General features: G+C 37.8%; 1 protein-coding gene and 1 pseudogene across 2 annotated transcripts in view; one reads left to right on the top strand and one right to left on the bottom strand.

The window, feature by feature from the left end:
• Window positions 1-13711: 13711 nt before the first annotated feature.
• The window catches only part of PRR16 (proline rich 16), a 227204-nt gene continuing 214081 nt past the window's right edge, over window positions 13712-26834 (bottom strand). For both annotated transcript variants that reach the window (XR_015714261.1, XM_087815507.1), the window contains exon 3: window positions 13712-14956. The gene's annotated coding sequence lies outside the window, so the exon portion shown is untranslated. The remainder of the gene's footprint in view (window positions 14957-26834) is intronic.
• On the top strand, window positions 17620-18211 carry LOC148093512 (vesicle-associated membrane protein-associated protein A pseudogene; annotated as a pseudogene).

The following is a 26834-nucleotide window of genomic DNA, read 5'->3' as shown; positions in this document are numbered from 1 at the left end:
TCCCCCTAACACATAAGTGAGCATAAAGGATATAAGCAGTCAGTCTTTTGATTGACCACTGTGGTTTTTGCTAAAACAAACAAGAGTCATTTTCATGTCATTTTGGATTTGATCTCTTAAAATACATATTTTTTGACATTTTTCTCATTTCTCTGAGTTTTCTTGTATTTTACTAAACCAGCCTGTACAGATTTCTTTGGTGTTGCCTCATCTCCTTCACTTCTAAACACTACAGTGCCTAGGACTCCATCCTTGAACTTCTTCATTTATTCTCCCTCCCTAGATGACCTCATTTACCCACCTCAATAAATAGTAATGTCATTATTCTATTTGCTCAGAACCCCCAAAACCAAAATACTTGGAGTTAATTTTCGCATTTCTATTTTTCTCATAACAAATAACCTAGCAAATGTTGTTGGCTAAACTTTCAAACTCTCTCTCTACACTGAGTACCTCTCACCACCTTCATGTGATCCACCTTGGTCCAAGGCAGTATCTTCTCTCTTCAGGATTATTCCAATATTCTACAAAACTGTCTCTTGGCTTTGAACTCTGTCCTAAATCTCATCTATATATCGGAGTGATCTTTTAAAAAGATAAATCACCTTGCTCCTTAGATTTTGACACTTCTGAGATATACCACCTATAATACCTTCTCATTTTACTCAGAGTAAAATCCAAAATCCTAAAATCACTATAAGATTCTACAAAATCTGACAAACCCCTACCATATCTTTACCTCATCTTCCACCCTTCTTCTCTCACTCACTCTACTTGAAGCTAAATGACATTTCCTCAGATACTCTAAGCATGTTCCTGAGACAGGACTTTCACTCATGTTCTTTCCTTTCCTGAAATGCTCTTCTCACAGATTACACAAGGCAGACCCCAACGTTACTTTGGGTCTCTGTTCAAATGATACCTTCTCAAAGAAGCCTTGCTTAATTTCTGTATATAAAATAGCATTTTTATAACCCTGACTTTCCCAACCTCTATCATTCCTATTTCCCTTACACCCTTGTATTTTTTCCCAAATTTCTTACTAACATCAGACATATTCTGTATTTGTTGCTGCATTTGTATTTACTTGTCTTCCTACTTCCATTAGAATGCCAACACTGTTGTTTTCTGTGCATTATTTTATCCCAGTTCTTAGAATGGTGCCTTAGCCTAGTAGAAACTGATTAAATACTTGTTGAATTCATTAATTTTATAAAAATGGTAGCATGGATTCCTGGAATTCTAACAGATTTGTTTTTTGTACAATTAATATACTTCTAAAGTACTTGAACATAATGTATTTTCTCAAATAATTTCTGCCCCACTAATAGAATTCTATAAACATTTGGTTATTGTGTCTTTGTTACTCCCAGTAAACACATTATTTTAAGCCATTAATATGAACAGAATAGAACACATCTCCAAATACATTATTTTTTTTCTTCAAATAAAACACACCGGGGGAAAACAAGCAAACAAAAAAACCACAAGGTTAATGGTCAGGTTGTTACTGGAGGGGTTGTGGTGGGTCTGCCTTAGGCCAACCAGTAGTGTGTGGGTTCTTTTGTTGTTGTTGTCAATCCTCACCCAAGGATATATTTTAGAGAGAGTGGAAAGGAAGGGAGGGAGGGAGAGAAAGAGACAAACATCCATAGATGTGAGAGACACACATGGATTGGTTGCCTGCCACACAGGCCCCGACCAGCCAGAATTGAATCTGCAACCCAGGTAAGCGCCCTTGCCCAGGAACCAAACCCTGGCCCTTTCAGTGTGCGGGCCCACACACTTACTACTAAGTCACACTGGCCAGGGCATGTGTGGGTTCTTGACTTCAAACAGGAAAAGATTTCAAAATTCGAGTCCTAGTGATTTTGAGAGGATGTTTACTAAAGCTGGGGACAGTGAAACAAAGGAAGGGCGTAAGGTAGAAGGAGCAACAAGGGAGAGAAAAACAGGGCCTTGGAGACAGGTTCAGAGGGTAAGGCCAGGATGAGCTGCTGCTGTCCACTGCTCCCCTGGTTGTGGGGACCTTTGAGTTTAGGAGAAAAAGAACTGAGATACAGGCATGGGCCCGCTCTTGCAAGAGTGCCCTGTGGGTTTTTTGTCTTGAGGCTTTTTTATCTTTCTTTGGCCCCGGGGAATCCTAGGGGAGGTCTCAGGAGAGGGTCTTAACAGAATATTCATTGACTTTCCAGGTGTGTCCTTCGAGATGTTGATTCATCAAAATGTGTGTATAGAGGGGTCAGGATTTTCTCTGTTTTGTTTGTTTGTTTAACATATCTTTATTGATTTCAGAGAGAGGAAGGGAGAGGGAGACAGAGATAGAAACATTAGTGATGAGACAGAATCATTGATCAGCTGTCTCCTGCACACCCCCTGCTGGGGATCGAGCCCACAACCCAGGAATCTAACTGCCATCTCCTGGATCCTAGGTCGATGCTCAACTGCTGAGCCAAGCTGCCCAGGCTCTCTGGTTAGTTTTATATTTTAAGGAACAGTACTTGAAGGACCGGGACTGAGGCTGGTCTGTCCCTGGACAGTCTGAAATGTGTAAACCATTTGCTCCTAAGTGTCCTTGGTTAGGGAAGAAAAACACCTTGTGATTAATTAATTAGCTGGCAGTAAATTGCTCAAATTGTTTGGCCTTATTGAATTATTTTGTCTCAGTTTCCCTTATTCCACTTGTCAAGGAATTTCCCTAGCTTCGTACTCTCTTGCCTCAAGGTTAATCATCTTACCATGAGAAGGCTGATGTAATTGGAGGAAAATAAAACACACAAACAAACCAAAGCACCACCAACAAAGTCATCACTTCCAGTTTCATAATTCCTGAGGAGATTTTGTGAACATATAAAACATAAATATTTCTACTGCCATCCTACCAGGAGCCTAAGAATTTCATTGAGTTAAAAGGTCTCTCTTAATTTCTAAATTTTAGTGAAAAGCTTAGTGTAGATGAGTTTTATTGAAGAAAATATTGCAAAGAGTATTCCTGCCTTTGCAAAAGGAGGTCGTAATAGTAAACTGCTCTGTGTAAGAAAATGAAAGTAACTGGAGGTAGAGAACAGGTAGGAAGGGAGAGTAATTGCTTTCAAGCAGGAGCAGCTGAGGAGACAGCTGTAATTTGGATAAGGAAGGGAGGAGTGAGATGTAACCAAGGAGAAATCCCCCACTGCAATACAAAGTGTAAAATTTTAGGTTAATATTACCTAATGTACAAATTAAAGTGAGCGCTGGCACTTGAACTAGACTATAACTTTCCACTCGTACTCCTTAATTTCAGTACAATATGCTAGACTTTAAAGTCTTGTGTTGTTTGTCCTTTGGCCAGAAGGAATAGGGGTGGTGTTCACTTGAGGAGAAACAGTGTGGGGAGAGCATCTGGTTCAATGGGCAAAAGGCAGAACCAAGAGGTCGCTGGGAACGGACAAGTGGAGCAGCTGGGAACCAGGGAAACACACTCCTCAGAGACTCTGGGAAGGAGCTGGCTTATCTCACAGTGTGCAGGGGCAAGAGTGCGGTTATTTAGGGTGAAAAAAGTATACAGAAATATAGAGGATTTGGGAACTCCCAAGCGACACAAATAATAGCTTATGCAGAAGATAGCTTTCACACTCAGTCTTCTAGTAACTCAAAAATGTTGTCTTGGAAAACTAAAAAAAAACAAATAGACTACATTAGCTTACTAACTCACAAAAGTTCTTTCACAGAAATGCACACTACTTCATTGTTAAGCTTTTGGCTTTAATTTCTTGACACTGTCTTCTCTTTCTAACAAATTACAGAGCTCTATATTTTTTAGCTTTGTTCTAATTTTCAGAAAACTTCAAGTTAAATTTTATGCTTAAGCAATAAAATTTGGAACATAATATCCACGTGATATTTGTTGTATGAGTAATGGACAGTAGTTAATAGCAAGACATTAAATTGGACCTATTCTAAATTCAAAGGTTACAGGTTTGCAGGAAAAACTATTGATGGACTGAAAGTTTTGTCTTATATACTCTTAGGGAAGTTGACATTTCCATCAGGTTAAGATAATCTGCCTGCAGAAGCTGGAGGAAATACCTTAGGGCATCCTTGGTAATTTAATATCTAGGTTATCACCACCAGTATTCCTAGCAGGTAACGTTGAAAGATGTTTTTTCCTTTGAAAGATTTAAATCTAAAAGGGCTCCTCACAAAAAGGGAGGCGGCTTCTCAAATCTTGACTAAGAGCAACCTTTATGTCCCTTCTTTCTTTTGCTTTATTGCTCTTCTTCAAGTATTGTAATTTTCTCATTAAAACTGCATTGTACTACTCAGTAAAGCATGAGTGTCCAGTGTATATCACAAATGTTGGAGAAAATAGATATGCAAAGGAAAATCTGTTGGCAAAGGTCATTTCTACTTCAGCAGGCTTCAAAGTCGTCTCAAGTAAAATTCTGCTTTAAAGGAGCAGTTTAGAGCTATCTTTTTCTTTTTGTGGGGAGGGGATAGGGTGCATTTTTGTCTGAGAAAATTAGATGGTTTTCTGTTAACAACTGTTAATTGTTCATGGTATTGTAATTTTAATATCTACATATGTAGTCATTATTTGGGAGAACATTAATTAATATTTTAAAAGTATAAATAAAATCTTCTGGTATTTCAATTTAAATTGCTATATATTTTCATTTAAAAGAAGTTAAAAAAATAAATAAAAGAAGTATTAGGCTACTTAAGTGAACAGGCTTGCCTGTTTTTCATTAATTAGTATGTACATTCTCCTCTTGAAATGATTGTTTCTAAGGTAAGCAAGTTTGTGGCTACAAAAGATGGTGATCATAAATTGTCACATAAAGAACATATATTACATTTTACCTTATAATCAAACAACTGTTTTATCTCAAGGCAATGATTTCATATCAGAAAAGAATTTTAATAGTATCTTTAAAAGGAAGCCTCAACATTTACTGTAACCACACAGTAAGTATCATTTAACAAACAGTTGTTTCCCGTGGTTTGTAAGCATAATTGAGGAGCATGTTTTATTTTTTGAAATATATTTATCTTCTATCCTCATGTTTCCTAAACTAATGCCTACATTTGTACTTTCGGAAAAGAGTAACTACTGCACCAAATGGCACTTTTCCAGTGAAATTTCCTATTACCTCCCAAATCTAGCTTTTACTCTCTTCTTAGCTTCATTTCCTATTAATTGAGTAGAATTTACTGTTATGAAAAAGAAACTTTACACACTACTTCTACTAATATAAATAATAATAAAATTTAAAAATCTGTAGCATTTCTAAATGCTATTACATTTTCTATGTGATTCTTAAGAAAGACCTGCTCTCAATTTCCACATTAGAGAGTGTACATATTACAGGAAATCACCTACATTGGTGTTGGACATGATATTGATTGTATGAGCAAAAATAAATAACCTAAATATCCAATAACTGAGAAATGAATAATTAAACTCTAGAGAGAATTACCAGGAGATACAGGTAATAATGTGGAACACTCTCCAAGATTTATTCTTGTGTAGAACAAATTTAGGTTGTAGAATACCTTATATAAAGTATTATGCCATTAATATAAAGCACACACGTTCATATCCATATACACACCAACATTATGTTTTTCTATTGGTATCTGTATCTATGTCAAAGGTTACCGTGGTTCCCTTTGAAGAAGTGGTGGAGTGGGTAAATGGTGGTGAACAGGGACTTTTGCCTTATATTTATTATTTTTATAACATAATAATGAATTAAACATATACTTTAAGTGGAAACTTAAGTTTAAAGTAATATATGCTATATATCTTCCTCAGTTCATGCTCAAGCTCCTTTCCCTCAATTTCTAAGTATTTTATGTCAAAATGTAAAGAATATTTCTTTGGATTATGGTAAAACATTTTCTTCTTGCTAACTTTCCAAAACATTATTGTTAATGCACTAAATGTTATTCACTTTTGCAGTCTCATTTTCATGTTTCATTTAAAAATGTGTTCTATATAAAGAACATATACAACTCAATGCTGGGAAGACAAGCAATAAAATTAGAAAATGGGCAAAGGACCCAAACAGACGCTTCTCCAAAGAGGACATACAGTCACTAATCATCAAAGAGATGTAAATTAAAACTACAATGAGATATCACCTTAGACCTGTCAGAATGGCTCCATCAACAAATCAACAGATGACACGTGCTGGCGAGGGTGTGGAGAAAGGGGAACCTAGTACACTGCTGGTGGGAATGCAGACTGGGGCAGCCACTGTGGAAAGCAGTATGGAGGTTCCTCAAGAGATGAAAAATAGAGCTGCCTTTTGACCTAGTGATCCCACTTCTAGGAATATATCCTAAGAATCCTGAAACACTAATCAGAAAGAATATATGCACCCCTATGTTCATAGCAGCACAGTTTACGATAGCTAAGATCTGGAAACAGCCCAAGTGCCCATCATCAGATGAGTGGATGAAAAAGCTGTGGGACATTTGCACAATGGAATACTACGCAGCTGTAAAAAGAAGGAACTCTTATGCTTTGCAACAGAACAGATGGACCTGAAGAGTACTATGCTAAGCAAAATAAACCAGTCAGAAAAAGACATACACCATATGATCTCACTAATATGTGGAATCTAACGAACAAAATAAGCTGAAGAACAAAATGGAACCAGAAGCATGGCTACACGGAACGGACTGGTGTGTGCCAGAGGGGAGGGGTCGGGGGACTGGATAAAGTAGGTGAAGGGATTAGCTAAAGAACTTATATGTATACCCCATGATGGACAAGAGTGTGGTGAAGGCCAAGGGAGGGGGAGGCGGGGGTAGGTAGAGGGGGACAAAGGGGGAGGAAATGGGGTACATCTGCAATTGTGTCAACGTTAAAAATTTTAAATAAAAAAATGCACTCTATATTTTATTTGTATCCAATATAGAAACAAAAATTATTGAAAAAAATACATCAGATCAGCACATTTTGGATTAATCTGCGATTGTAGAATAAACACTTTTGAAATACTTAGATACTCTCCAGAGAAATTAAAGGGAGCTTACAGAGCATATGTTCCCATGCTGTTGGAAGCTCATTTGATCTTGGTGCTTGGTTAAATTAGTCATTCATGGGTTTGCTTTATTTGTGATTATAGAGACTGAAATGTCTTAAAAAGTGTGATCTACCCTCTACCTGGGAGATCACACTGCATACTGTAATGTGTACTATTTTTCATCTCTTAATCTCAAATATTATCTCAAATACTTTTAGCTGTGAGTGTATGCATTTGTAATTGGCACAGGATTAAATAAGGTCTGGCAAGTGCACCTAATTGTGGGGACCTGCATTTTCTATGAAAATCCATAAATCTTTCTTACATCTTTACTTTTTAATTTTATGTGTGCATTTATTTTTCTTTATCAAAGTCTCTGGAATACCTGGATTTTGCACCATGCCCAAAGAACAATCCTCTCTTCAGCTATGTCAAAACAAAGAAACAAAATGTAAGGGATGCTTTCACAGAATCAGCATAAAGTGTTCCCCCAAACTTAATCTGTTGAGTAAAAAGATGTTAGGCAATTCCAATATTCCTTTTTCCCCCTCCAAAAAAAGAACTGATGAAACACCCTACTAAAAGGTGTGCAAGTGAATTACTGATAAATTGTATTTACAAATATGTTAGAATATCATAATGATAAGGTGTGAAAGCCCATACAGTAAAAATGTCCTGTGAAAATGCCTTGTATCATCTATAAAATGCACAGTGCACCCCTATGTTTACCACAACATTATTCACATTGGCCAAGACATGGAAACAACTGAAGTGTCCCTCGAGAAATGATTGGACAAAGAAGTGGTACATATATACAATGGAATGCTATTTAGCCATAACAAAAGATGAAACATTGCCATTTGCGACACGATGGATAGATCCTGAGTATATCACGCTAAGCAAACGAAGTCAGACAGAAAAAGTCAAGAACCATATGATTTCACTTATATGTGAAAGCAACACATGAACAAACAAACAAAAACTCATGGAAACAGACAACAGTATGGTGCTTACTAGAGGAAAAGGGGAGTTGGGGGGTAGTGAAGGGGAAGGCGGGGTCTAGTGTACGGCGATGGAAGATTTGCCTTTGGGTGGTGGGCACAGAATGCAATATACAAATGATATATCATAGACTTGTACACATGAAACTTGTGGCCAGAAAGGGACCAAGGCCTAGGTGGGTCTACCTCAGCACAGTATGGAATGTGTGAGTTGACTTTGTGCAGAAAAAATTTCACGAAACAAGTCCAGGTGATTTTGAAAGTATGTTTATTAAAGCTGGGGATAGTGAAACAAAGGAAGGGCTTAAGATACAAGAGGCAAGATCACTGCAACAGGAGTGAGCCTTGGCTGAGCTGCCTGGACACAGTAAAGGAAGTCACAGTAACAGAAGTGAGCCTCGGCTGGGCTGCCTAGATGTAGGAAAGGAAGTCACAGAGGAAGAAGAAGAGAGCCACTCTGGAATGTGTGGACTCAGGAAACAAGTTACAGAGGTAAAAGGAGGGTCCTTGGAGACAGGTTTAAGGGGACAGTCCCGGATGAGCTGCCACTGCCCGCTGCTCCCGGGATTGCAAGTCTTATGGGAAATCTTAAAGCTTAGGAGAAAGAAAGCAAAGATACATGCCTGAGTCCTTTGTCTTAAGGGTTTTTCTCTGTTTTCTAAAGGCGAGAATTTTAGAGGCGGTCTCAATCGGAATATTCATCAGCTTTCCAGGTGTGCCCTTTGATATGAGCATACAGAGAGATCAGGTCATTCTCTGGTCAGTTTCACCTTCAAGAGAGGCAACGAATCCATGTATCTCTCTCACATCGATGTTTCTCTCTCTGTCTCTCTCCCTTCCTCTTCTAAAGCCAATAAAAAATTTTTTTTTTTAAAAGAATGTTACTGGAAAGGGACTGAGACCAAGGCAGATTTGCCCCAGCATGGTCTGGAATGTGTAAACCATTTGTTCCAAAATGTCCTTGGAGAGGGAAGATCAGATCTCTCAATTTATTAGCTGGCTGTAAATTGCTCAGCCATCTGTTTAGCTGTCTCAGTTTCTGCATTCCACTTGCCAAGGAATTTTTCTAGCTTCTTACTAACCTGCCTCAAAACCTAATTTTATTAACCAACGTCATCCCAATAAACTTAAATGAATGAATGAATGACTCAATTAATAAATAAATAAATGAAATACACAGTGCCTTCTGTACCAGAATTACAGTCAGTGTGATGAGAGGTTCAAAACAGGCACAGAGATGTTCTCCATATCATTAACAGTCTTGGTTATATATTCATAAAAAGGAATAAGTATAGTAGAATCTATAAAAGATTAAATGTTCACATGCTATGATTCTACTGCATTATTTTGCTCTTGAAAGTATGAGCTGAAAATTTTATTCCATTAGATTTGCATATAATTTAGTGTCTAAAATCCCCAGTACTCGACCCAGGGCATGATAAACTGGTGCTACATTTTTAAAGTCTTGGGGCAGAATTAGATAGTTGTGTACACCATTATTCATTCCCATCAGCCTCTGTAGTGCTAGAATATCAAATTTATTCAATGTGGCAATGTGCCCAGCCAAAGGAATTACATTACAAAGGAAGTCCTCCTTATGCTAATGTGGCCGGTTTGAATAATGACAAATACACCAAAATATTGTGTGAACATTTTTCAGTAAGTTTCCTGGAAAAGGAGGTGAGATATCCCCTTATCCTGCTGCCTGGAATATATGTGATGTCCGGAGTTCTAGTCACTGTTTTGCACCATAAGGACAGAGGCCATATTCTAAGGATGTCAGACCAGTGAAGTGGAAGCTGCTTAGATCCCTGATGACTTTAAGGAGTTGCTATGCCAGGTCTGAACAGCCTTTGTTATTTGGGTTTTTCTGTTATATATAGGCAAACCTAATTTTACAGAAATTGGTTTCAACATATTTTCAAATGTCTGTCAGTCTAACTGTAGCTGCTCACATCTTTATGAATACACAGATGCCTACAAATGCATTTTTAGTATCTTCTTTGGAAAGTATACCTACATAAATAGAAAATGCTCCCAATGCCTTTCTTGATTTTTATTTTATTCTGCAATATTTTATGTCCATTTGACCTCCTTCTTCTGGTTTGCATTCAGTCAGATATGCTTTAACCCCACCCCCGATTTGCTGTGTAACTGTCTGCATTTCTGTGGGTGGAGAGGTAAGTGCTTTGTGGGCCGAGGGAAGAGTTGGGGAAGCCTGATCTTAAGTATTTTCAGGAATTAAACCCACCTACATTTGTTATATCAGATAGATTTGCTATTACTTCTGCTATTTCTGTCTACTTGCTGTTTTTAGCCCTCATAGCTGTTTGTGCTGTTTTCTGCTTTACCTGAGGTATAGATTAAGCAAGCTGGGCTTCTACCTCACCAGTTTTCTTCAGTGTTATCCTTTTTACTCCTTTTGCTGAAACCTAGACTTGTTTTCAGGTCTTCTGACATCCTGCTTTCTTTCTCTTTTGCAATGCTTTGCACATGATTTGCCCCATTTACCTACTTCTCACCCTTCAGATCTCAGCTCAAAGTTTACTTCTCCCACTGAGTTGGATATGCTGGACACATGGTCATGGCATACCATACACCTTTCTTCATAGAAATTAGCACAGTTGTAATTTTTTATTAACTAGTGAAATCACATGTTTAATGTGTTTCTCTCCAACTAGGTTTAAAACTCCATGAAAATGGGATCTGTGTCTTTGTTCCTCACCTTCCTAGTGCTCAACACAGTGCGTATTGCAGAGTGAGCATTCAGTAAACAGAATCATCTTACCCATGTCGACAAACCTGATAATTCAGTGAACTTGGGCCGCAGACAGGTAGTTGGAGTTGCATGTAAATGTAACATACCTGCGCTCTAAAAGCAAATGCCAGGAAGTGCAGATTATAGCATACCTCAGAAATTTGGCAGGTTTGGTTCCAGACCACTACAATAAAGCCAGTGTCTCAAAAAAGCAAGTCATAATCTCTGTGCTGGTGGAGGGTCTTGCCTACAATTTGTAAACATGCAACATCTGTGAAGTATAATAAAGCTAAAGGCAGTAAAGCAAGGTATGTCTATACCTACACTGGCACTCTCAATTTGATAAATCTGTAAGTAGTACTTCTCAATGGGAACTGAAGGTTGTTTAATAGATTTTGTAAAATATTGAATTGTGAATAGCAAAGAGTAAGTTTAAAATCTGAGGACAAAAGAAGATAAAATGATGTACAAGTGAAATAACTTAGAAAGCAAATGAAATTAAAATTAAGGAGAATAAATAAATCAAATTCAAGAAAATTTTAGGTCTGCATGTCACCACCATCTCACCCACTAGAATTCACATTATAAATTACTACTAGAGATATCCTGCTAAAGAACAGACCTGCTGCCCTGGTCCGCATGGCTCAGTGGTTAGTGTTGGCCTGCATACCAAAGGGTCATGGGCACGTACCTGGGTTGCAAGTTCGATCACTGCCCCTGGTCTGGGCATGTGGGGGAGGCAACCAATTGATGTTTCTCTCTCCTCTCTCTCCCCCTATTTAGCCCTCTCCCTTCATCCTTCTAGAAATCAATGGAAAAAATAACCTCATTCCTCCAGTGAGGATTAAAAAAAAAAAATTAAAAAAAAAAAATGAGGAACAGGTCTGCTAATGTCACATCTTTGCACAATCTTTTAAGGGCTCTCCATGGACCACAACAGATAAAGCACTGCTTATTGTTGAGTATATTCATAAAATAATGAACTATAATTTTTATCATTTATTCTCTATGGATTTTATTGTTAGATATTTGGGGAAAAGTTGACTTTCCCATTCATGATTTCAAGTAATTCTCAGCTTGAAGCAATAAGCACAGATTTTAAAATAATTTAATGAGTCCAGGCATACTTCAATGCCTAACATCCCGCAGGAACTGGCAATTTAATTCCTAGTTGGATTATTTTCATGTGCAATGTCTTAATTTTCAGGGGTTGAAATCATGCATGACAAACTAATTTCCTTCATTATGTTAGAGGATACACTAAGTACCACAAAGAGATTGTAGAGAGTAAATCAATTTAAGTGTGCAGAATAATATAATGTGAATTTGGTTTCATATCATAGTTTGGGAATAAACCTAATAATCTATTCTTATAATTGTTAAAAAAGATGTGTTTGAGGTTGTTTGGGGGTTCTGGTTCAAGATAGTGACATAAGAAAATCCTAGGTTCACTTTCCCCTGCGAACACACTAAATCTGCAGCTACATACATACATATGGTCCAATTTCCTCTGAAAAAAAAACACCTGAAACCTGAGCAACTCTTATGCCTGAGGCCCACCTCATTAAAGTGGGAAGGAGAGAATGGGACACAATCTCACCATAACCCTCTGATTGACAATGTCCTAGTCTTGCTGAGAAAGACCTATTTTGTTGTCCTGGAGCTAGAGCTCTCAGGCGTAAGACCGGAACGCAATCTCTGAGCTAGCCCTCCGCCTCACTGCTTCTCACCTGTATGTCCCAGGCCGGAGCTTATACCCTGTCTGGTGCCCCAATTCTGCAGCTGCTGCCAGGGCACACCTCTACACTGCCAGGCTCTGGTGGCCAGTGGGGCTTATGCTCCCTGGTCTCGCAGTACTGCCACCAAGGGAGAGAGTTCTGAAATAAATGCCACTCCCAGGGCACAGCAAGAGGCAACAGACCCAGGGAAAGACCGGCCTATTAGCTTATCCTAGCTGTACCTGAGGAACAGGCTTCTTATTAAATACACATTTCAGGGCTGACTATAATCCCTTCCAGGGAGTTTGAAGGGCTGGCACTATCTTTGCACTCTCCCCCAACCACCTCAGAATGCCACAACTGTTACTGTAACTGTAGTGAATAATGCATTGCATGAAACATATATTGTATGTCAACTGTATTTGAAAAATTTTAAAAATTTTAAAATGCTGTATTACATATTTGAAAGTAGCTAAAAGAGTAGATCTTGAAAGTTTCCATCACAAGAAAAGAAATTATAACTATATATGGTGATGGATATTAACTGGACTTATTGTGGCGATCATTTTGCAATATATACGAATACTGAATCATTACATTGTACATTGAAACTGAAATATGTTATGTCAATTATGCCTCAATTAAAAGAAAAAAAGTATTTTGAGCTGCACACTATTTACTGGGGGTAGCAACTATCATAAACACTTACTCCAGTTGGTGAGCCTCAAGTAAGGATGAACACTTCGCAGGTTTTCAATGAGCCCTTGTGGATTTTCATTTTTGCTCTGGTATGACTGCCTAGTCTTGGATATATACTGATGGAAGCTCTCTGCAGACCTCTACTGAGGACTGTGGTAAAGAATGATGGCCTAAAAAATTATCTAATTTTCATCTTCTGAAGCAGATTTTCATCAAGAGAATGGAGAGAAAATCCTTACTGACACAATATCCAAACTTTCTGTTTTCCAGCAGATAGTAAAACTAAATGGATAATTCGTATAACTACAATATTAAAATAATCCCTGACAAGAAAGTCGTGGTGAAAATATATCATTTCTTCCTCAGAGTTTAGGAAATATAAAGCACAATTTTATACAACAGAAATATTCGAAATTTCATTCTTCCATTAGTTCTAAATTAACATGACAAAAGCTTGCCAATGAACCATAGGAAATTCATCTTCCAGGTAATGAAAACCAAATAAAATAAGCAACTGCAAATAATACAAACAACACATTTATTTAGAAAAATAAACTGAAAATGCTGTTTGTTTGTCTGGTACATTTTCCCATGAAGCATAGATAAATGGCTATAAAAAATTGTTATTATGTCAAATACAAATTACAAATGATTTTTTTTTAATTCAGAGAACAAACAGATGTTCAACACAAATGTTTAATGTACAGTTCACTGTATTTGACTTCTTGGCTGTTAATGATATAAAATGATCTTCATTAAAAAAAATTGATCCCTTTTTCATTCATTTGACCACACTGACGCTTTTTCATCATAATTCTGTAGTTGTCATTTTAATGAAACGAGACCATTTGTTTTTTAGATAACTGATTTTTATGGAATAAAGAAATCAGAATTCATAAGTGTTTCCTTTTTGGACTCCTGCAAGAAACTGCCTGTTGTGGTCTCAAAACTCATGGGACCATCTGTGCAAATAACAGCACACATCTTTACCCTGAATGGAAGTGACAGTGCAAATATCAGAAGTGCATTGAGAAACAATCAGTAAGAACTGAACCCCCCCCTCTCGCAACCAATATGGAGTGAAGGATTGAATGCAGAAACTTTTCAAGCAATTGACAAGAATGCTGTTATTCCATTATGGCTTTAAGGGTATGCACAAGGTGGCAAACATCCTCTCTGCAAACAGCAACGTTCTGTCCTAACACTGTTCATTGCTGCGATGCTCCTCTGTTCAGTTTCTTTTTGCCTACATGTTTGTTTGAAATGCTGATTAATTCTGGCTTGAGATAACTCCTATCTCTATACTTTTACCTTCCCAAATGATAAATCAATGGATAATTTACTAGCTTAACTAGCTGAATATACATTTTCATGGGTTCACATCTGGGAATATTTATTTTCATGGTGCAGTAAGATGGATTTCGTTTGGTTTGTTTTTTTTGTTGGCTTGATTGTTTGTTCCTTTTCATCTATTTTTTAAAAAATCTTCTTGGTAATTTCTGAGTGAAGAGATTTAAGGCTGTGGCTTTTTTTGCCCCTAGGGCTCTGCTCATGGCTGTCAGACTAGAGGCAGATGATTTTATGCAGACCATATCAGTGATCACTTGTGCTCCAAAGTTGAAGGGATTTGCTGCTCTGAGATGGACAAGTTCCTGGTTATTTAAAAATTAGATCTGGCCTCAAGAAGTCACAATGATGAATTTGAAGTGAGAAAAATGAGCTGACATGCCTCCAAATAAAGATTTTCCTCCCAATCTGAAGGAGCTGTCAGAAGAATGAAAACAAAAGACAAAAGGTCAGTTTAAATAGTAAGTACAGTTCAACAAAAACACATAAAATTTATTAAGAATGAGGCAATCATTTGTTAATGCCTAATTTAAAATTATTATCAATAATTGTATTTTAAATGTCTAAACATATTTTAAACATATATTCCTCTTAAGTTTCATATATAAAATAATGTGACAAGTCAGTCATCAAAATTTAGTAGTAGCATGCTTATATTTCAATTAAAGATCTATCTTTGACAGTTTTTAAAACTTCAGATAAACTTGTCCACTTTAAATTCACCAAGTTCTCAAAAACTATATGTAATCTGAAAATATAAGAAATATCTTGAGATATTTATATCTTGATATATACCTTGATATATATACATATGTGTGTGTGTGTGTGTATATATATATATCACTATTTAAAATAATAAAAAATCATTTTTAAGGTAGAGACTTCATTTAAAACAACAAAAAGCATTTAAAAACAGGTTGCATAATGTAATCTATCATTGCATTCTATATAGTCTAAATGTATTATCAAATCACCAAAAGGATACTACTCTTTTCCTTGATGTAGAAGAGCTCAAAGAATTAATCTGCCTTAATGAATACCTGCAATAGTTTTAAATTAGCACCTTCAAATAATTTATATCCATATTTGTAACTAATGAATATGTTTTTTGGAAAACAAGAAGAAATAAAACCTAGCCATAATTCTCACCCTGCCCACCCAACATTAAATATGTTTAGCACCCCTTTAAGTGCAGTGTGTCTATGGTCTTCTCTTTAAGTTATGATGTAATAGAGAATATTTATACAATGACTTACTAAAGTAGGTACAGAAAGTTATTAAACATAAACCTGGTACCATAATTTATTGACTAGTAAATTATTAGAAAAGTCATAGACAGAGAGTAATGGCTTTAAGTGCATTTTTAACCCCTTAAAGTCCATCTGAGAACCCCTGTTTTAACACTTTCATTTGGGGGTAGGTGAATTCCAAATGCATGGTACTTTCTTCAACAGAGAGACACAAACATACACATAGACCACAGAGTAAATCACTTGGTCTTTCTGTGGCAAACCATTTCCATTCTATTAGATGAATAAGAATTGTTTTTAATTATGTTACTCCCAACTAGCAAGACAAAGTTCTAGTACTAAATAATTAAAATAATCAAAATGAAAATAAAATCCTCCCTCCTAACTCCAAGATTAAAACTAGAAAAATCACCAAACACAATTAGTCAATGTGTGTTGAAAACACACTCTGGCTTATCATGAAAGATGGTCTATGAAAGATACAGAAACAGTAGAAGACAATCTCTTATCATGGACTTGCTTATGAAAATGCAAGAGCATATCAGCACAGAGGAGTGAAGAAGACTGGACTAAACTCCCCTAAGCTGTACATAGTTCAACAGCATCACTTGCATTTGTCTATTTGTGCCATACTTTTTATGATTTATAAATATATGCTTCCATATACGGAAAGGAAATGGGCACTCAGGCTGTTACTAATGTACCATCAGCAATCTTACAATCATTCATATTTTGGTTTTACTATTAATTAAATATGAAAAAACATACAAAGGTGGCTTTCTGCTAATATATAGGAACATAATTCATGCAATTGGGGCAAAGATAATTAAACATGCCAATTGTGTTTTCATAGTTCTGTGATATAGGAGTCTTTAACAGTCTACATTATTATTACAGCTTATTAAGTTGGTGAAACAATCTATCATTTACTCAAAAATATGTATTCACTACCAACTGTTCTATGGTATATCAGAATCATGGATACAAAAATGTAATTTCTTGATCTCCAAGGTCTTAATACCCAGAGGTAAGAAGAAACACTAATATTCATAGTAAAGGATTTGTGCCATAATACGTATCAGTATGAAATAGAAAGTGAGCATAGGAGTAGAGGCCTACAGATGATGGCATTTGAGCTGAGATTTGAGTAATGGGTTGGAGTTTGCAAAAGTAATACATTTCTATTAGTTAAAAAATAAGAGTATTTCGAACAGAGGGAACTGCCTGGGCAAAGGCACAGAAACAGGGGGGAGCATGGTACCATCAATACTGTGTAGTATGAAACTGAAGGGAGAAAATAAAGCTGTTTCTAGAGTGTCTGGAGAAAGTGTGGAAAGTACGATGGAGGGGGAGAGACACTACATATGGCAGACATTTACAGCAAAGAAAAAACAAAGCCATAAGCTGAATGCAAAAACTAATAACTCAAGTTGCAGATGCTCTCTTAGTAGCAAATTGAAAAGAGCAAAATAACCCATTCATTCTTACTTAAATAAGAGAGGGTTTTCGTGCTAGGGGCTCCCAGCCTCCGGATGCACACATAGGAGTGCAGAAGTCATCACGTGGGGCGCTGAGGATCCAGGTGCGGGTGGCTGCAGCAGCTGATGCGGGGCTGAGTCATTTGTGAGACCCAGAGTTGCTGACCCAGTGGGCAGCCCACCAACCCCACGACACAGCAGCAGGCGTGGGGTGTGGGAGCCCTGAACTGGCAGCATCATGGAGCTGGGCCGAACTGTTGCTGCTGTCGAACCCCATCCGCTGCCAGCAAACCGCTGGCTGGGCAGGCATGCCCCGCTCTGTGCTGTTTCTCTGACCACCTCCACCTCTGGGGCCATGGCCAAGCACAATCAGATCCTGGCCCTTGACCCTCCCACAGACCTCAAATTCACAGACCCCTTCACAGATGTAGTCACTACAAATCTTAAGTTGCTAAATCCATCGGATAGAAAAGTATGTTTCAAAGTTAAGACTACAGTACCTGTCAGTGCTGTGTGAGGCCCAACAGTAGAATTACTGACCCAGGGTTGACTGTGACTGTAATGGATTCTAAATTGAGATGTGTTTTTGAAGTGCCCGAAGAAAATGATAAACTGAATGATGGACCCTAGCAAAGCTGTTCTGCTGAATGTATCTAAACAAGATGGAACTACGCCAAAACAACATATTGCTTCACTCAATGATATTGAAACAAGGAAACTCATGGAAGAGTGTAAAAGACTTTAGGGAGAAATGATGAAGCTGTCAGAAGAACACTGACACTGAGAGACAAAGGCTTAATTAAGGCTCAGAATGGTGGCATACAGGTAAACCTGCATGGATTTCCACAGCATCCTTCAAAGATAATGTCACCAATACTCTTCCTTCACTTCTTGTAACTGCAGCCATTTTCAATGTGTGCTTTCTAGGGAAATTCATCTTCTAGAGTGAAGCACGCATAGTGCTATTTCCTTTATTTTCTCTTGGCCAGAAAAAGATTTGTTTACCTACCATTTCATTGGTAGTATGGCCCACAGTGACCATTTTTGTGTGTGAGTACGTCATATAGGCTTTGCCCTCTAACGATCGCTTACATTGGAAAACACAATAAAAACAAACTGTTCCACTACTGGACAGACTGTATATGACCAGATCATCACTAGAAAATGTTTGTTACACATTCAGTCTTTTATGAAATTCATAAATAAGAATTGTCTCTCTTTGTGGCTTTAATAAGTGTTCAAGAAGTGTTCAGTCTTATAAATGTGATTTTAATAATCCCTTTAAATTTTATGTTGCTGTTACCTCTTGAAATATGATTTATTTAGATTGCTAATCTCACTCATTCAGGAACTGCCAAGAAGTATCCTGTGGGGAAATGTTGCTTCTTATAGTGTAAAATTTCTCCTTTACCTTTGCTAATATCATGGCAGAGTTTTTCTTATCCCTTCTGAGGCAGTTATTGACTAAGTTTTTAATCCTGTCCTATGGTATTTAACATAAAAAGTAAATAAAACTGTTAACAGGTTTCTGCTCAATAAAAAAAAAGTTTTGTTCATTTTATATCTATTTAAGATAAGAACTAACATTATTTATGAATCTATCCTTGTTCCACCAATTTTTTAAGGTATCTCCTGGAAGCAGATATTCGCCTCACAGCCCTCAGCGACCATACATTAAAAGCAGAGAATAAAATCTTCGAACCAGTAGATGTCTGTTTCTACTGTTTGAATTCTATCACTGGGTGTTGATGGAATGCATTTAAGTCTTGCTGAGTTTTGAAAATTTGTTGCAGATATCTGAGCCTCTCCCTGTATGGTAACAGACATCATATTCAATCTCTTAACCTCAGGCTCAAATATTTTTCCCACTAAACAGAAGATCCGAGTAACTTCAGGTATAATTTTTTAAAAAATCGTGAACTTCCACTATTATAGGTTTTAAAATACATTTTTAAACCTCTACACGTTTTGTATTTTTGCCTCACATATGGAGACATGAAACATATTATCATGACTACACAAGTTAAGCAAATGTACTCAGCATTGTAATAATGAAAGATGAATCACAGGCGCCAAGGTCCTGCGTAGCCAACAGCAAGCTGAAGTGCTTGTGGGAATGCTCTCTGACTCACTTCAGATCCGTGGTTAATTGCTTCATTCTATTCAAAAGGCCTCTGCTTAAAACTAATTAAAATTTTCTCCACTTTTTGAATAGAACAAGTCAAAGTTTGCAAGCAAGGCAAGGGTCATTTTTAAAATTTTGCTAAATTTTTCCAGACACAAATATGATATGCAAAAATATGAATGATACTAGATCATGTTTATAGGCTTTGAGTCATTAAATGTCAAGTTACTTATTTAGGTAACTAGCATCTTTTCTTTTTTTTTTTTGGCAAACTTGTCTCTCTCACCTTAACAAGAAGGCGCTATGGGAGACTTTTATTCCAGGAGCATAGTCAAAGGCACCAAAGGCCGACCCAGGTATGAGAAAGCCCGCGTTTCCCGCAGCATAGGGACAGGTGACGTCATGTGACTCCCCACAGGTCAGATCCTGGAGTCTAGTGTAGGCATGAAGCTGCACCCCTGAAAGGCTCGTCCTCTGTCCCGGTGCGTGGGCTGAGGCTGCCTCTCCCCACTTCCTCCCATTAGCAAAGTGAACCACGTGCGCACACGAGGCACGGGAGGCTGCGCCTCTCTCGCCCGCGGTCTCTTCTGTGTGGTTCCCAATTTGGCCCTCGCTCCAGTCCTGGCCTCGGGTCTTGGGGGTACTTTGTTCATGTAAACAGTCCAGCTCTGGGCTGAGCGGCCGCTCAGGCACCAGGCTGAAGACGTGGCAGGGGCCTGGCCACGCAGCGGGGTAGCAGGCCTGGGAAGGCCTGGCGGTGAGCAACGGCCAGCAGAGTCTGCACGGAAGGCGCCCCGGTAGGAAGGGGGTGGGGGGGCGGCTGCATGTAGGCGCCGTGAGTGGAGAGGTCCCAGTGCTTGAAGCTGCAGCTCTCCAGCACGTGTTGGGGTGGAGCACCCAGGAGTTACCCTTGTCCCTACGGTTGTGGCGGATGCTGTTCTGCCGCTTTTGGGGGTTCTCATGGTACAAAGGGTACATGCTAGGTGGTGATGACCTTGTAGATGCTGCCCAGTGTGAGATGCCCCTGCACCAGAGCAATGGCCATGGCATGAAACCAATGTAGCTGTAGGGGGGGTTTCCAACGTGGTAGGGTTCAAAGTACTGTACAGCAAACCTGCATATAATGGACTAATTTGGGCTAGGGGGTGTTCCTTAAAGCTGAAAGTCTGTTATATAATAAAGTAGGTTTTCCTAATGCAAACGTTAAAAAACTGACAAATTAGTTGACTTGTTTTTACTTACACGTTTGTGTAATTAAGTATGTATGGAAAGTTTAATTTCACAGAAAAGCTGTCTGTATGTATTGACACCACTGTAATTAACCCAATTATTAATTAACAGAAAAGGAGCCAAAGGAAGGCCAGGTAATACAGGTGTGCCATTTACACAGCTTTGCCATAAAACTGCAGTTTAACTCTCTCCAGGTCTGTTCCCCAGAGATTCTGAAGGAAGGGACTGGGCAAGGAAAAAATAGAGGCATGCCCAGTAAAGTCTAAATGATGCAGAGAGAGTGCTTATCTGTCAGTCATACCTGGGAATAGGACATTGGCCAAAATGGGTGTGGTCACTGCAGGGATGTGAAATCTGAGCTACATAAGCTCCTGAACAAAGAGAGTTCCCTCTCTTGGCTCTCTTGCACACTGAGCTCCTGGCTCTCTTGTTGCAGGGGGGCATGCTCCCCTTCATTTTCCACATGGCTCAAGGCCATGTGGACCCCACACAATGGACTAATGTATTACAACCAGCCTGCTGCTCTGCCGGACTCAGCTCCACCATGGAATGGAAACTCTGGACACTGGCTTTGCTTTTAGCTCTGCTGAATCCCCAGCTGCACATTTTCCAGAACTGGTTTAAAGGAAATGGGACTTTGGAAACTAAGGGATATAACTCCAAGCAAATAAAAATCACTCAATCTCCCGTGAGAGTCTTAAAAAATTCTTTTTCTCAAGATATCATAAGAACCCCATGCCCACTAGCAATGGAGGAATTCCACCCGTGCAATTCTCTAATAAAAGCATTACTGTAATTTTAAATTTATACTGAATAGATCTAGTAAATGCGTGCATTCATCAGTCACCTCCAGTAAACAAATGCACACAACTGGGGTGTGGCTTAGCACAAGTCAGACTGTCGGCTTGCACATGTTAAAACTGCAGAAAGTCAGGCCACCTACAACAGAACCAATTACCGTGCACAATGCGGTGTCGTCAAATGCTAATCATTCACTGAGCATTGTTCACAAGAGGTAACTCTTGGATTTAAATGTGTAGATACGTAATATTTATGTTGGCGAAATTACTACATATGGCCTATTTGCTAAAGTTTGTTAAAAATAACAGTGAATTAATAACAGAAAAAGAGCCTCTTAATTTAATTATGAGCAAATTTTGATTAAAAGCATTTTAAAATTAACAGGGTATTAATTTTTACATATGACATAAGGACCAGAAATTTTGTCCATTAAATTCAAAGTCCGTTAAGTTGATGTCCACAAAATCGAGGATTTACTGTAGCATCTTAAGTGACTAAAACATTTCTATGCAGAAAGGGCAGCATGATCTTAAAATGTCAGACAGCAAGCAAAGCTAAGGAAAAGCTGAAAATATTGCAAAAAGTTTGTCCAAACAAAAGTATCTCATAATTCTATATTTACTTGGACCTTAGTGTAATTTTTCTAATTCTCTTCATTTTAATCTATATTTATTAAGTATAAATATACAAAGTTTTACATATGAATTAGTTATAAAAATATATTTTATAAAACAAATATTTATATATAAATATATGTTATATACAAGTGTATATAATTTAAAATATTTTAACTATAGGACAGTTTATCACGTGTCCTGTGTTTGCTGAATTTTAAGAAGCAGTAACTATGAAGAGACCAAAACCATTACCAAAAATATATATGTCTTATTCCCTTGTTAAACTAATAGCAGCAAGAAGTTTTCACTTAATTAGGTTAAATGAAAATGTACGGAATACTTACTATACGCCAAGTATTATGCCAAGCACAGAAAACATAAAAAAAAAGTTATATTTCTACTACATCTAAATATGAAGCTAAATATCTCACATTTTATTTGTTATATAAAGCTATGCAGCAGATATTCTTACCATTTTTCAGGTAAGGAAATTCTGGCTCAGGTTAGATTAAGTCAGGTCAGCACTACTACCTGCAAGCCAAATTTGCTACTCTCACACCATTCCTTGGGTGCTATAACTACAGAAATGAATATTTAGGACAAATAGTATGGTGCACATAGACTTAAATATTTACTATTCTGTCTACTTACAGAAAAAGGTTGTCAATCCTGTTTGAATCTATCAAACTTATTATAACAATACTTATGGACCTACTTTTCCAAATGGATTATGGATCATTTCAATAGCATTTATTGAATTATCTGTATTTTGCTATGTTCTGACATGCTACTCTTATGTAATAATTCACATCCATACATGATTATATTTCTGGATTGTAGTCATTCATTTTCCCTCTAGTATACATTTTAGATTCAGGGGTTTGGGGTTTTTTTTAGCAAAATTTTAAAATTTCATGGACTAGCATTGAATTTATAGACTAAATGAGACAGACTTGGTATCTATGCAATATCAATTAGTCATATATCAGAATCATTATTCTTTTTTCAGTTTTTTTTTAGTTAGATATATAGTTGTCATTTTGAATTTTATTGTGTTATAAATCAGAGAATAAGGCCTGTTTGGTATACAAATTCCCAAATACTAGTGTTTTCTAATGTGACTAGAGGATAGCAAAAACACTTCTCTGTGAAAAGCAAAATGACCAGAGTTAACTTTCTAGCTCTGTTTCTATGGAAACCTCATATTGCTGGATATCAGCTGTATTACTATGCAACTTTGTTTGTGATAAAAATAAATCCTGATTTGTAAACTGCATCTGGTCTAGCAGGACTGTGAATAACTATAAATATCTTCTGGGATTTCTGAGGGTGGTAACTGGTCATGTCTTTACTTATGGGTTGCTGTAAGAGATACTAATTCTTATTTGGGACATGGGAAGTGTTAACCAAGGTTGGTCTCTTACCTACCCATGATCTCAAACTCTCATACTGGAGCTGTCACTTTGCAGGGTTGGAGAAAGATTTTATCCTGCACACTTGTGGAAACTCACGGTGGACAATCACTTGATACTGCCCTATGGGTATGCTTTGTTATTTGTGTCATTCTAATGAAACCACTGTCAAATGTGGCCTATGAGAGGTCCTATGAGATGGGTTGTCAAGTTGAGCCTAAGACTAGTAAGAGTGGGTATGATACACATGGAGACCCTCTTTCATTTACGTATGTCTCAGAATGTCATTGTCTTCCTATTCGGTAATGTGGAGACGACTAAGTGTAGTCAGAAGGGGGTACAGGGGAAGACTGTACACCCCCGCGACTAGTTACAGAGCTCGAAGATGTAATGAACACCAGAGTGCCCTCTGACAGGTGCCACTGATACTTCTGTCTTGGTCATGATATGCCTGCAACAAGGAAGTCTGGTAAGAGAGGATTTTGAATAGTAGACTTAGTCCCACTCTTTTAGAAAGAATTAAATAAATTAAACAAAATGACTCAGTGGAAGGAGTTGGGCAGAGTTTCCTCCAGACATGCAAAAAAAGTTTCAAAGAACTTTCACTGATAAAAATCACATTTAATCTGGTTCTTAAAAGATAGGTAGGCAATGTGTAACCAGTTAGAAAAAGAATGTATGTTCAGCATTCTAAGTAGACAAATAAAAACACCTAGGTCATTTTGAAAAACACTGTGTGCTATTTACTCTCACCCATTTAGTATGTTTTATATTCAGGCCATGTATTGGTTCCAAGTTATAAGAAGTTTACTTGTTTTAATTATTGTATAGGTACATACAGAATTTAATACATATAATTAAATTAGGAAAAGCTAGTTACGCATGCACTTCATTGTAATCTTTAAATTCTATTAAATATCTAGCTACTCTGGAAAGACATTTTATTTCATGCTTCACAAACTATGAATATTGAAAAAATAACCTTGAAAATGATTATTTTAATGAGAAAAACAAAATTACTAACTCTAGCATTTTTTCCAAGTTGACACAACTGATTTCTTCTCATGAATTATCTATGAAATACTGCAAAATATAAGTGAGATTCGCTGATAGCTGCCCCGCTTTCCTGAGCCCAGGATGTATAGGTTCAGCAAGACATACTAACCAAAAGTGTAGGTGGTGCTTGATGTATTGAGGATAATTTGTACGTGTACATGTGTTTGACAAAGCAGCAGTTTAGAGAGATGATATTTAAGTCTTTCAAGCCAGATGGTCATTTTCTAAAATAAGTTCCTGACACCCTGAAATATCACTCACCTCAGAATTGCCCTTCTTATCTGAGCTAGTGCATCAATGACATTCAATAACATTAGTTCCAAATTACCAAGGACAGCTACAAAATTTATAGAGTTCAGTGAAAAATGAAATGCAGGGCCCTTGGTCAAAAAGCAGGAAGAGCTTTGTCCTTTCCTACTCACTCTCTCTCTTTTTATATTTGCTATTGAATGTCATGCTCCATCTGGCACAGGTTGAGTGTAGACCCCTAAAAGCCCCAAGGCTCTGCCTTGCAACTCAGAGCACATCACATGGCTGCCAGAACTTGCCCCCACTAAGACAAGACAGCAGTGATCTCTGGGTATGGGAGGGGAAGTGGGTGGTGAATGTGATACCACCCCTGACAGGAAGCTTCAAGCCCCCAACATGTTTTCTATTATCCACTAAACTTCACTTACAAAACACAAATTCAAAGATAAAAATATCAAGACAGTGACTGCACATCATTAAACCTCAAGTGTAGGGGGACTATGGGGACAGTGGGGGTGCTTCTGAAGATAGGGCTCTGTGCAGCTGTATTTGTCAGAAGCCCATGAAGCTGACCCTGCAAGTCTGTCCCACTACGAGCCTCTGAAATTCAAAATAACAACAGCCAAATATTCAGCTTTGCTTAATACTGTTTGGTTTTCATCCAACAGTAACTACAAAAATGCACGTAAAATCGGTTTAAAGAATGTGGTGTGTGTGTGTGTGTATATATACAACAAGTATTTTTATAACTAAATTTAAAATGTCCACTTAAGATTTTGACACTTACACATAGAAAATTAAATGTTTATCTACTGTGTAATCTGGCCCTGAAAATACTACCCTCCAAAATATGGACATAACTTGTAAAGTCCAACTAAATATTTTGTTAGTTTAGTAGCACAGCTAGCTAGTTACTATTAATAAAAGAAAGGAGTAAATGGAATCAGACATTTAGGCTAATAAGCTGGGGTGCTGAATCAGACATTAAGCCTGCTCCACTAGGGAATCACAGGCTCACAGGCTCCCCAGGAGCCCACCACACCCTCTGCCCTCAGGACTAACCCCCAGCAATCCCTGAGCGGGAAGAATCTCCCTGGGGCACAACCAGCCTGGTGCCTGGAGTTTTTTGGGGGGGCAGGGAGGTACATTCCTTTGCTAGGCACATGTGCAATAGACACCAGCTGACCCCACAGGGCTTTGGGGAACACACAGGAGGAGCCAAAATGGCAACATAAAGGGGCGGAGTGTAGTCCGAGAAAATCTGGGAGAAATCAGATTGGATGAAGGTGCAGAACCCTGGACGGCCCAGGAAGGGGCTTGGTTAGGGGGAGGGCCCAGCACAACCCTGGAAAAACCCAGGAAGTAGGTGGAATAGTTTGAAAGCAAGCCTACTCTTTCCTGAAAACCAAGAAAAAATGTGGAGGATTATCAAGCATCTCCGAGCAGCTGCTGCTACAGCTTGCCTGCTGTCTCCATGTCTGGGGGCACAGTATTTCCCTTCAGCCCAATAAATCTTGCCACTACACTTAAACTTCTCCAATGCACATGCCCTTTGAAATTCCTTTCTCGAAACACTGCAAGAAGCCATTTTCACTGGGAACAACTTGACGAATGAATTTGGTGAAATTCTCTAAGAAAATTATAGACATATATAAAAACATAGATGTTATCTTGCTCACAGAACATCTCCATTCACAAAGCAAAGAACTCATATTATCTTAAACTGTATCGTTCTTTTCCCCCCCATGAGAATATGTCCATGTAGGATCACGTCAGTTTGGAAAAGGGTGTTTTTCAATTATTTCGCCAATTAATTTAATTCAGTTGAAATTGATTTGGTGACATAATTTTTAATAATGATAGAAATTATGTTTTATGAAGGATTTAATGGTGAAATTACTATAATGTGGTAATTTATAAGATATCAATGACATTTATAATTACTTTAACATGTATTTCACAAAAGAGTATTAAAAAGCATATCTTAGAAGCCTAGCTCAAACATGTTTTGGGATATTTTGTCAATCTTTTGAAAAAAATCTTATTATTGCTACATAAATGTTACAATTAAGTATCA

The sequence above is a fragment of the Miniopterus natalensis genome, chromosome 3 (genome assembly GCF_054644295.1).
Source record: "Miniopterus natalensis isolate mMinNat1 chromosome 3, mMinNat1.hap1, whole genome shotgun sequence".
NCBI lineage: Eukaryota > Metazoa > Chordata > Mammalia > Chiroptera > Miniopteridae > Miniopterus > Miniopterus natalensis.
This window is presented reverse-complemented; position numbering and strand designations above follow the sequence as displayed.